A 13,103-nucleotide genomic window follows, 5' to 3' on the forward strand; every position below is an offset into this window, starting at 1 on the left:
AAATCTCATTTCTTTCATGATCAGTATAGCTTTGCTCCAAAGCCGACCTATTTTCCATCCAATAGAAAGAAAAAATGAAAAACCATTGAACATTGGCAATGATAACATCAATTCAACTCTCATTATACTGGCTGCAGTAAAATGTACAGCAAATAATCAAGAGCTCGGTTCATAGGCGGCGGAACCGGGGCCAGGGGGGCCAATGGCCCCCCCACTTTTTTGACGGGGGGGGGCTGGCCCCCACTTTTAACCCATAATGTGCTGTGTGTAACATGTCTGGGTGAACATAAATATTCAAATCTTTATTCTAGACCCTTAACATGCTTAAGAAAGTGTAAAAATGATGCACGAAATGGCTTCATTTTGCAAAATTTTCCAACTCCCCCGTGTTAATACACAGTGTGTAGGCATATGGATAAAAAATTTCCCCTTTTTGCTTCTGCTTTGGACACCCAACACTAAAAGCAATAATTTATACAATAATAGTAAAAACTTATCCACGAATGGCTTCAATTTGGGCCTTCCTTTTACCCATTTTCGGGTGTGTTTTTTCAAACTAAAATTGACAATAATAGTGCCAGAATAGTCCACCAAATGGCTTCAATTGTGCCTTCAGTGTGCAAAAGTTTCTCACTTCTGAGGGCGGCACATCCCCCCTCAGACACCCCCTTGCTTTCGCCCTTTTTCTGCTTTGGACACCCGACACTTAATATTTACAGAAATAATTTATACACTTAATAATAGTGAGAACTTGTCCACGAATAGCTTTAATAGCTTCATTTCACCAATTTTCGGCTTTTTCAAACTCAAATTGTACACAATAATAGTACCAAATAGCCTTCATTTTGCATGAGTTTCTCACTTCTGAGGGGGGCACATCCCCCCTCAGACAACACCCTGTGTTGCGCAAGCGCGACGCGATGGCTTATTTCGATTTTTTACATCACCCTAACTGGCCCCCCCACTTTCAAAATCGTTCCGCCGCCCCTGGCTCGGTTGGACTTTGGCGGTTTGTGGGATACAGTATCTTTACAAGTAGTAGTACCATTAGTGGTCGATTGTTGGTGATTTTTGTAGCAAGGTTCTCGACCAGTCTTATAGCTTGCCTTGGAGATTTTGTCAGAAATACCTCATTTAGGGGCATAAATGCTTGTGGATAGAATTCTGCGATACACAAAAACGAGTGTGGAATGAGATTGAGCTGACTGTGGCAGCCAATCACATTTTTGCATGAAGTGAATCACATGACAATTACACATACATTCTAAACAAAACAGACCTTGCACTTCCTTTTTTGACAAAACAGACCTTGTACTTCCCTTGTTGAACTCCCAGGTTGAACTACTTGTACTAACCTGCTTTTTCCACACAAATTCTGCACTTATGTTAAAATAGACAAATATGCGGTTAATTTGGTTAATTTCATATCTTCTATTCAAATGGACAAACAAACAAAAAAGCACCATATATTTGTGGCTTACTTGGTGGGATTGGTAGCTTTTGTTCAGCAAGCGATGCTCGGAGTGGTCTTACTTCAAGGCTAGCTTTTAGTATTTTTGTAGAGTGGTCTAACGTTGGCCTTACTGCTACTAAATATTTTCTTTACTAGTTACTTCCTCGGGTCACTCATAGACCCTAGACACTGGACCTTCTATTGTATAGCGAGGGCTCTGATCAAGGGCTAGATCAGTATAGTTGGAATTACATTCCCATTTTAACCAATACGGGCTCAGACATGGGAATCCAGAATGTACTGATGAATTGCTCAAAACTTCTTTTGGTGGACACCTCTTTGCTACAATTTACATGTACAGAACACAGTGCAAATGATGCCCAAGGATTCTGGATTACTTATTTTACTGTAGGTTATCAGATCAGATCATATATTCCACCACTTGCATCAGTATCTGCTCTTGTGAGAATATCTCATAAACAAAGTATTAATTATGTAGACTTGGACAAGTGATATTCTAGTGTGAAGTTATCTAAATTGCATTTCTCATACGTAAATATGCAAGAAAATAATATAAGGAAAAGTATTGCAGTCACATATTCTCCCTATGAGAAAGTATGTAATTGATCACAACATGGTTAATTTGAGGCTATTGACCGTACGCATAAACCATGCATGACAATGTATTCTACATTGTGTATCATAGCCTGAGCCCCGAACAATGAACTCAAATCTGGAAATTGGATGAAAATAAATTTTCTCTCTTAAAACAGACAAACTCACTTCCATTGTGTTGTAATTTTTGAAGAGAAGTACAGGTTTGCAAAGATTTGTCTGGCCACTATGAATTAAAAAGTATTGAATAAGTTAAGGTTTGGACTAAATTGCATGATCCTGTTATTTTGATTTAGATGTCCATGGCACTTTATACAAATAAATGGGAGGTAAGCTTTAAAAAACTTGAGCTTTACTCTATTTGATGAACAAGGGTTGGATACAGAATGGCTAAAATGGTTGAATTTGGTTAGTAATTTTAATGTTTCCTGTAGGAGTCGTAGTATTCCGGTGTAATTTTTACAAAAATATATAAATAAATCCAAGTGTGAAAACACTACACCATGAGCAATAGGTCTTATAAATAACTAGAGTTTTCATAGCATTCTCTCAGGCTTATCCACCCCAGTGTCAGGTTCGTGTACCATATTATTGCTAATAAATGTTTTCAAATAATTAAAATTGACTTTTAGTATGATAGAAAGAACATTACTTGTCACATTATTTATGTGTTAAATCATACACGCCCACACATATAGTGGGGGAAAACTGATGTTTGATTGTTTAAGAAGTTGTTAATCAAAGTTTAAAATACAAATGGAAAATTAATAAATCTTTTGGTGTGTTGCTTGAAATGAAGCTCCTGAAGTATTTGAAGTAAATGCTGACTAGCTGAAAGAGTCAATGGTTGTGTTGAGTTATTGTCAATTTTGTCCCAATTTACAGAAAGTTGTGAAAAGTAACATGTTATGCAGGCTGCACCATTCAATACGTTTTTAAATGATGCACACATTCACTTTAAATGATTAGGAGGAAAAGGCTGACATTTGTACAGTATTATCAAGTATGCTAAATTTTCCTTAATGAATAATGAAATTTTTTGAAAATGTTGGTTATTTAAAACGAAAAATCATTGTGGGTGGGAAACGGGGACCAATTAACCCTTAACACCTGAAGGGCATTTTGGCGACTGGCAAGGAAAGAAGGGAGGAATGAAGAGAGAAAACAAACAAAGAAGTTCTTTTCTCTGGGTGGGATTTGAATCCCAGACCCCTTGCATGCCAAGCACTAGGCCGCCGACACTTAGCCACAGACCTTACGCTGGCCAGGCCAACAAATTTGTGCCCATTAATCACTTAGGGCGATTGCAGTACCTGCACCATCACATCCCGTGGGATACACACACGTGCAGTGAAGTTGTTTGTAGTGTTTTGTAGTACTCACTTGTTAGGGTTAAATTGCCCTACTTCGTTCTCAGAAACGTTACATACACTGGGTTTCCATACAAACCCAAAGGTTTATTTTTACCATTTAACAAGATAAATAACTGCTCACATGCAAACATTTACTCTTCTTTCACCTTACCGACGTAGCAATAGTTTCAGTTTTCTCTGGTAAAAACTTCTTATTCTTGTATTAGTGAAACCATATAATACTGGATTCAAGCATGAATTGAAGTACAGTAGACAAGTCATGTAATTCAGAATGGCTCCACTATAAATGCTACGGCACTCAATGCAACAATTTAACACTAAGGTGTAGATATACACTGGTAGGTTGCAAACTAAAAGTGATAGGACAAGCAACACATAGGTGACTATTGGCTTGGTATAACGCTTGTGAAAACGAGCTGTATTGTTTCGGTTTGTGTTCTGCTGTTGTTGTTGCTGGTCAGGATTGGAATTAGATCCAGGATTGGTAATTGGTGCTGCATTCATGTCATCATTGTTTGAGGCATTCACAACATTATTTGAGGCATTTGAAGAACCAGCTACCACAGCTACTGGTCTGACACCTGTCCCTTCGGTACCTGTCCCTTCGGTTATAACACTAGATCCTCCATCATTCACAGTGCTATCAGGACCAACACGTTGCCATTTCATCAAACGCTTGTGCAACTGCATGACAATCAACACACCAAACACACCAACAGCTAGTGCTAACACAATTTTGAGTACCAGAGTTGCAATAGCCCCTGAGAATGTCAGCAGAGAAGGAGGCACACAGACGAATGCAAAGTTTAATCGATACATTAATGACGCAAGGATTGCATTCCATGCAATGTTTTCAACAATACCATGTGCAGCTGCAATGATCCAAGCTAATGCAATAGCCTTTAGAAGATACTTTTTTGTATGTTTCTTCAAATATGAAGAATAGTCTTGAACTAACATTTGGTATCTATCCCAACTTAACAGCATCACCATAAACACACCAGCATTTAAGAATGTGTTATCGATTAATATTGCAATCAGACGACAACCAATTTCACCAAAAGGCCAGTAACCGATTGATTTTACCAGAGTTACTCTGGGTAGAATGAGAATTGCCACTCCTAAATCAGCACAGGCCAAATTGAGCAGGATGTAGTCGCTAGGTTTGCTGCTAACAGTTGGGTCTTTCAAAAAAGCAGCAATTATAGCTGCATTTCCCAGGCAACCGACAATGATCATGAAGATAGTGATGGGGATGATGTTGACAGTATGTCCAAGAACAGATGGAAGTTGACTATCATCCTCAGGCAGATACTCTATAGATGTGTTGTTTGACATTTTGATATGTGTTTGTTGTAATATTCAGACTATTAAATAAAAATGCAGATTATTCAACAGAAGGAAATATGTCAATATTGATTGTAATCACAAATTCTTCATTTTCCCGTTATGAAATCCAATTTTGGAACCACAGCTACAAAAGCAATAAAGCATTATCTGTCAATGTCAAAATCAGCAGCAGTAATTGCAACAAGAGACAAATAATAGATAGCTCTGTAGCATCAACTATCAAGCAGCTAAATGTAATGACAGAATTGAGTGGCAGTAATTCAACTTTTTTTTCTCAGTGCACAGAAGTGAAATAAGATTTTTACGCAATCATTGAGATTGCAAGGATTTTCACCTGTGTATATAGAATGTGTGTGCATTAAGAGTAATCGCGTTTGATTCCTGAAGACAAGATAAACTAGTAGTTACAAGTTACAAGATACAAGTAGTTAAAGGCCCATTCAGTGATACCAGCGTAAGTGTAAACACATTTTAATTGTTTATAAATTGCCTAAAAGTGCATAATAGTCATACAAATTGCCATTAGGTATTTTTTTGAAATGAACAATTTGGCAAAAAAACAAGAAAACAGCAGTATTGACAAAGTTGAAGCTAATTCTCTACTTACGGGTTGATTAAGTATGTCGAGACAGCTAAAAAGATTAATTTTTTTATTCTTTAAATCATTATATTATTGAAAAGTAACACCTTTATGTTTGACAGAATTTCAGTTTACAAATCATATACTTTGAAAACTTGCATGATTTTATTGTTTTTAATGAGTTATGTACATTTTACAAAGGTGATGTGGTTTCAGCCCTCTTTACAACAGAACTCAAGAACCACAGGACCTACAAATGGATATCTGTGATATCTGAATCCTTCTACATGCTCGCTATGAAATGATCAATGCAATTTTTACCAAAACTCGCTACCATTCGCAAGATGCTGCAAACGACCCAAATCGCAACAATTGAAAATAGTTACTAACCTTAAGTAGAGAAATTACAGATTCATGTAAAATGTCTTCTATTGTCTTTAATAGCTTTCAGCTTAAGGTTTTACCGTCGTTACTAAACCTATCGACGAAATTTTTTTAAATTGACATATTTTGTACATTAATATGTGTAGATAATAAATCAGGAAAAAAAACAGGGGGGTCCGGACCTAACTTTTGAGATACAGCCGTTTTAAAAGAGGTGTACATTTCCAAAAATCTCTGTACACTTCAATGGCAAAATCAGCAATTTGCCCAAAATATATCACCTTTTATGTTGTATAAAAAAATTGTCGAGACAAAATTTTTTTAATTTTATATATGTTATGAAAAAGAAAAAGCTCTGTAAAAACGCGCAAAAAAAATTGGTGGTACCGGACCTAGTTTTCGCGTAAATTGACCAAAATAGATCAAAAATGCATTTTTCTGCGACACCATGCGTAGTTAATTGCGCACGTGGATATTTTAAGTGCGTGCCAACGCAGCTGGTATGAAGCGATCTGATGCCGGATCAGCGTTTATTTACGCATATGGCCACAAAAAAGGAATTGTCTGTTTACGCAGGAAAGTTTTCAATGTAAAAAAAAGTTACCTAAGATACTTAGGCTAAGAAGTGTCCATAATTATGAACAATTATAATGATGTCGACTATTAAGGCTAAGAATATAAAAAAATTCTTAGCCTAATTCTAGTTACACAAAGTGAGTTATTTTCAGCTTTATGTTCACCTGACTCGAATGACCAAAAAGAGGATTTATTAAACATGTTAAAGCGAAGCGTTCGACACCATGGGCGGAAGTGTTTGACTATAATAGGCCTACAATTATTATAGGCATAGGCCTACTTAGCATGCTTAGTGCCGTTTACCGAGAGGAAAACCTTTTGGTTACAAAAACTATAGGCCTACGGAATTATCTCGAGGTGGATTCATATCATCAATTGTTGCAGTTCAATTAAAGCAAAGTTAAACGCTGGGTTGCCTATAGCTGTAGAAAAACGTTTGGCCAATTATGATATCATTTTTGTAAATGTATGACACATTGGGTTTTTTTTTACTGAATAGTTTTGATGGTGTTGTCTATATCGCATGCATTATGAATTCAGTACACGTAGTACCGGTAGGTCTTTACCCAATAACACAAAATGCTTTAAACATTTAAATGGTGGATTATAAACTTTTAAAACATTTTAAAAAAAACAATCAAAAACATTGAACACTTGCTGCAAAACATATTCTAAGTTGGAACAATGTTGCCAAAATAATATATGTCTACAATAACATTTTCACAACATGTTTTTAATTTTGTTGTAGTGTTAGAAACGTTCTACAAACGTATAACCTTTAATAGGCCTATAATATACCGTAGTGCTTACCCAACATTTAGGCGAAAATATTATTAAAACGAATTAACCCATTTAACCAACACTCGTTTAGACCTAATGTTAAAAAAACACACCCTGATTCTGTGGTTTTTTTTGGTTTTTTTGCGCTCAGCAAACATTGTTTTCTTTATTTTTTGGCCCTAGTTATCGCGGTTAAAAAATAGCATTGACACGCACAACACGCATCGTTCTCTGCGATGTCTGCAACATAACGCCGAACACGACGCTGGCGTCACGCACGCCTTTAAAACAGGCGCAATAGTCAAGTCGAATCGGGTGACGACGGTAAAACCTTAACCACTAAAGCAGGCTATGTTAGCACATCTATCACACTAACAAAGGTGCCAAATCTGATGATTTTTATGATCCTCCCGATGAGCAAATCAGAGAATGGGCCTTTAAACCGTGGGCAGGCTATTTCAAGCCCCAGGCTTTTTATGCTATACTTGATAACGTATGATGGCAAATGAAGTAGCTTATTGCTTGCGAAACTAGTCATTCTATATACGAATTAAGGCAAGTTCCTTATCGGGAGCCACAATAACAGAAAAGTGTTTACATAAATAAAATTATAATGCTGCTAGCAAGATCTTTTATTCCAGCCATATCGATCTCATGTATGCATTTTACCTAATGTAACCGATTTCACACATTTGTCTGTGACTTTCTGTTATTAATGATACAACCTTGCATTGTGTTACTGTTTATGTTGCAAATGCAATTTTACAAGCCACTTCATTTATTACTTTAAATGCAAGATTACCTGATAGTTTTGAATTTAAGTGTTCAAAACATGGAAAATACATTTTACAAGGAACATCATTGATTAATTTGATAAATATAATAATACTATCAAATAGTTATGGAATAGGGGTGTATCTATGAGATGCTAGATGGCATGGTCAGAATAGCAAGGTTGAAAAATGTGGGGCGGCCATCAAAATTTGGGGCGCCCAAAATATAAATATTATGCCAACATTAGAATAAAACTTATTTAAGTTAAACATAACAAATTTCTCACGGCCGCCCAGCTTTCTACGGCTTTGCTAGATGGTCTCCAGCCAACAAAACTGTTTGAACTCCAATGCCCAGAGCCTCTCATATAAGTTCCTACTTTATGTTTTTATGTGTGTGGAAAGCCAAAAAAGTGAATGGCTCATCATAAGAAACAAACAAAGAAAAGTAGGAAGGTGAGATAAACTAAATGATCAAAAATTGTAACAAAAAAGAGATCATATTTATGGTCATTGGTCCTATCGGTCACTGTGCTGAGATTTAAAGACTTGGAAGACCAGTTTCAAAAGTGTCACATATGTAGGAGTAGTTTAAGACCTTTCCAAAGAGCAAGATCTGGTATCTGTTATGGGACAGCCTTGTAGAGTATCTTCTGAACAAAGCCTCTTCCAGAATAGTCTTGGAAGGGGATGACTCATCATCCACACCAGTCTAGCCTAGACTCGAGAAGATATCCAGCCAAATGCCATACGTCAGGGTCAAACCTGATGGGCTAAAATGTATGATAAACAAATGCATAAAAATCTTAAATATCAGGACGGCCAGCATCTCACAGGGGCAAGACTTCTCACGGTGGATATGATATGGTGTCAAGAAGACTTGCTTCGATCATGGTCTAATTGCAATTTCAAATATTAAATATTATATTTCTAAATGATAATCTCCTCTCATACCATTAATCACATTAAATAAAACATTTACATGTACACCAAATTTACCAACCGCGAAAAACTCTGACCGCGAAAGACGGGTGACCACTAGTGCTCTTAAATGCTGTCTTAGGCAAAAAAACAAAAAGGGATTTGGGGTAAATTTTGTCTCCCTGATGTTGTTGCTTGTTTCCTCTCCTAAAATTCACTCTCCCATCACAACACCCCCAACAAAACATTCTGGTGCCACTATCTGCCAATCACAGTTTATGCTAAAGTTTGATTGACAGAATCATTAAACATGATCTTTTTTATTTCAGTCTTTTATTGTAATCCAATGGTTCACTTGCTGGTTGCTAGCATTGGACACTATTTTTATTGATTTTTTATTTTTATTTTTTCGTTGTGAAGTAGGCTATATTAAAAACCTCATATTACAGCTAGACAACTCACATGCTACATTACATGACAACGGAATAATGGGCTATACCAGAAATTCATTTGTCATGGATTATTACTTGATTATTTGTGAATTTCATAATGGATGTTTTAATTCTACCTTCAACAACTCTTCCTATACCTTTGTACAGGAACCAACCGTTGTTAAACGGTGATGAACCCACACTTTTACTGTAGGGTATACGCGAACGCGAGCGAGACTACGCGTTACGCGAGAACACGTAAAATTTGTCATGCGTGGAACCTTTGTGCGTATGCCAGCTTACAAGTTGAATTCAGTATTTTTCAGGTAGCGGCTATACATTGCCGTTTTATTCTGTAGTTTTATTGCTGATATCAAAAGAGAAATCATCAAAGTTTTTGTAAGGCTGAGTGGCAATGATTAACTGACATTCCTCGTAAAATAATCGTGAATTATACGATATTTAGCTTCTTTTCGTTGTTGAAAGGATTCAATCATGTTTCATCGTTGTTCATCACCGTTTAACAACTCGCATCCGGCAGCGTCTGCGTGAGTTTACTTCGCTCGGGCAGCTAAAGCTGCCCTCGCAAGTAAACCACGCAGACGACGCGGCCGCATCGTTGTTAAACGGTGATGAACAACGGTGAAACATGATTGAATCCCTAAATCAATAATTATCACTGTTAAACGTAACAAAAATATTGATTATAAGTAAAACAATAAAAGATTAAAACAAAATTAGTATCTACATGTTAACATTTTATAGCAAAGCCCATAAGGCATTTCACAGAAAACAAACTCAAGTGCAGTATTATAAAAAGCAATGTAAAAGTACATTTGTAGATATCATAGCAATTTTATATTCTAAGAAAAATAAAGTGAAAATGGAGACAGTGTTGCCAAACCCTTTCAGCATTAAGATGCTGTGAATTGGGCACATAGACCATGGTAAAGTAGCAGTCAAAATAAAAATTCCTTTAAAAAAAGAATGGGGGGGGAACTTTGAGGGAATGCTCTTATAATATGGCACAAGGTTCTGATATGCCCAAATTTCTTCTAGAAGGCTGTGCTAGAAGTTTTGGCTCTACATGTATAAGCATAGAGCTTTTATCCTGGGTTCTGGTATGTTTAAATTTCATATGATAGAATGGCTTCCTGTTCTGACATGGTCAATGCAAAGAACTGCAACACCAGGGTTTAAAGTGTCAATATTTCCTCTGATAGAATGCTCTTATTCTAGCATTGCTCAGTGCTTAAAGAACCGGGTTAAGACCGGATTAGGCCCCCTCCTCCCAAAATCTAAAGGGAGCTTATAATAGATTGTGCACCCGTAGTTGTTGAGAGCATGCAGTTACTAAAAGAAAATTGGGATTTTCTCAGGTTTATCATATCCCTGTTTTTCTAAACCATGACCGGCAGGGCCGCTAGCGATCTGATATAACAGCAGCAGTAGGTGGACAAGACTTCCAGAGATCAGAATAAAAATAAATCGAGAAGCAAAATGTTTTTTTTAAAAACAGCGTAGCGAATGGGGATGTAAATTACTGTGCAAGGACATTGATGCATGTAGATGCAAGAGTCTTAATTCAATAAACTTGATTATAGAAAATGCTGTGCAACAGAGTTACTATATAAAACTGCTTATACTGATATTCCATCAATAGAGTTGCTTAATTTAACTCCAACTGAACTGCAAATTAGATTCAACCTTCCAATGCCAAAAGGATAGAAAATAATGTTATATGTACAGTAAAAACTCACAGAAACTTAAAGTTTCAATAACCCATTAAAGCATAGACAGTAGAGAGCCAGGATCAGCTTCCCAATTCTAAGCAGGTAAGGTAAGGCAATCCAGGAATATTTCGTCTATAGTTGAATCCACAGAATGTGCAAATACCTCTGTCCATGGTTCGTAAATTGGAAGGTTATTTCACAAACTTGATGACCTCAACTTCTGTATTGATTAACCTTGGACTATCCTCTGCAATTCTGTTTCCAATGAAAAATCTTAGTTTTGTCAAATGTCAGATGGAATTGATTGGTATCTTGATGTTTTAACATTAAATCCAGCACCAATTTCAATAGTCATTTTAATCTGTAGATGACTTATATCTTCTGTTAGCAATTCAGTGATTCCAATACTCTGTGCCTTATTAATCAAATGCAAGTTTAGTTGCCATGGCAGTGGCAAGCATTGTATTGTTTTATTGCTCAATTGTTTGGAACATGCCTTTCACCAATAATCGTTTGATATTGAAATTGCTTTTCAAAAGTATGTCATTAATCCAGTACATGAAAGCTTGATTGCATTTACTGTAATCATGAAAATGTATTATGTGGCTTCACCAGCTTCACCAGCTTGGGAGGGATATATTTTGTACATTCTGTTGGTATAATGTCATTATGTTGTTAAAGGCATCCAATTTGTAGACATCTTTATTACTACTGCTTGGAGCACAAACCTGTTATGTGCTTTACAAACGGAGCCACCCATTCAAATAACCGCATTTGAAATTCACACCCCCTGTATGGGAGACTTATAGGTCATGCCTTCCATAGGGGGTGTATGGATTTCAACTGGAATAGCCAACTCAAAGTAGGTTAGCAGGATGCACACCACTCTTCGCCATACATACATTCTCCCAGCCACATTTCCCTAACATAATATGAAATTTAAAAAAAAAAGAAATTTATTTTGGGAGAGGCGCCGGTTGGGTTCGAACCTACGCTGCACTGAACCGCTATAATGTACTCTTATTCAGTACTGACATAACACCAGCGCCTTAGACCGCTCGGCTATTAGGGCTTGATGTTGTCATGATGAAAATTTAAAAATATAATCGCAACTTCATTGCTTCAACATACCAAAGAAAGAAAACATACCATATTTTGGAATTTTTATTTGTTTAAAAACATTAATGTGTATTTATTAGTGCTCAATTGTTGATAACTGCGTGTTCTATATACAATAAATGAGCCTACGCACAATAGTTTTTTCATACATTATATCGATTTTGACTCGCACATGCTCGCCGTATACTAAAAGTATGTCGGTGTGGCGTGGCCTACCATTTTTCTTGTAGCTTCTTGTGTATACACGTCGATATTTTCATCATTTATACAATAAATCCACTTTAGACCCCTAATTTTATTCCAGGAAATAAAAGATTAGATTACTATAAAAATGAAACAGTAATCATTGATGGGGTCTAATGTAATTTATAAATGGAATTTTCAACGTTTTTTCTATCGCCATTCTCGCTCAATTAAAAAAATATTTTGGCGTATATAAAATTGAAATAAAATTCTCTGCCTCATAAACGACATCAAATGTGCCACAATTGGGTATCATGAATCGTTATATATGATGTGCAGTTAATATTCATATTTTCTTTTATACAGAGGATGCTTCAGTTTTGACAGGAAAAATATTTTCTTGAAAACCCTCTCACTCGGTTATTTTAAAAGCGGTAACCACGCTTCCCTAGAATGTGCAATAAATTAGCATTAAAATTTTTCTTATTCTAACAGCAAGCGTTTCTAAAATGCAGTATGGCGAAATGTGGTGTAAGCAGGATGTGAAAATATAGTGGTTTTAATTGTATCAGTTTGTTGATGATGCGCCAGTACCAACTAGGTGTAGTTCCTGTAAATATAGTTGTTTTGTGTCTATTTATGGATGACGTATCAAAATGTATTAAGTTCCTGTGAAATTATGAAAAAACAGTGTTTTTAATTGTGTCTGTTTACGGATGACGAACCAGTACGTTCTAAACTAGGGGATAATTCAGATCAATAAAAGGATGTCAAAAGTCAGCAGTAGAAATATGTTTTGTGATGATTTGTTCATAAATATGAGGAAATCAGA

General features: G+C 36.3%; 1 protein-coding gene across 3 annotated transcripts in view; it reads left to right on the forward strand.

Annotated features, from left to right (window-relative positions):
- The window catches only part of LOC140151424 (uroporphyrinogen-III synthase-like), a 70,184-nt gene that overhangs the window by 24,238 nt on the left and 32,843 nt on the right, over positions 1-13,103 (forward strand). The window lies entirely within an intron of this gene.

The sequence above is a fragment of the Amphiura filiformis genome, chromosome 1 (assembly GCF_039555335.1).
Source record: "Amphiura filiformis chromosome 1, Afil_fr2py, whole genome shotgun sequence".
Classification (NCBI taxonomy): Eukaryota; Metazoa; Echinodermata; class Ophiuroidea; order Amphilepidida; family Amphiuridae; genus Amphiura; species Amphiura filiformis.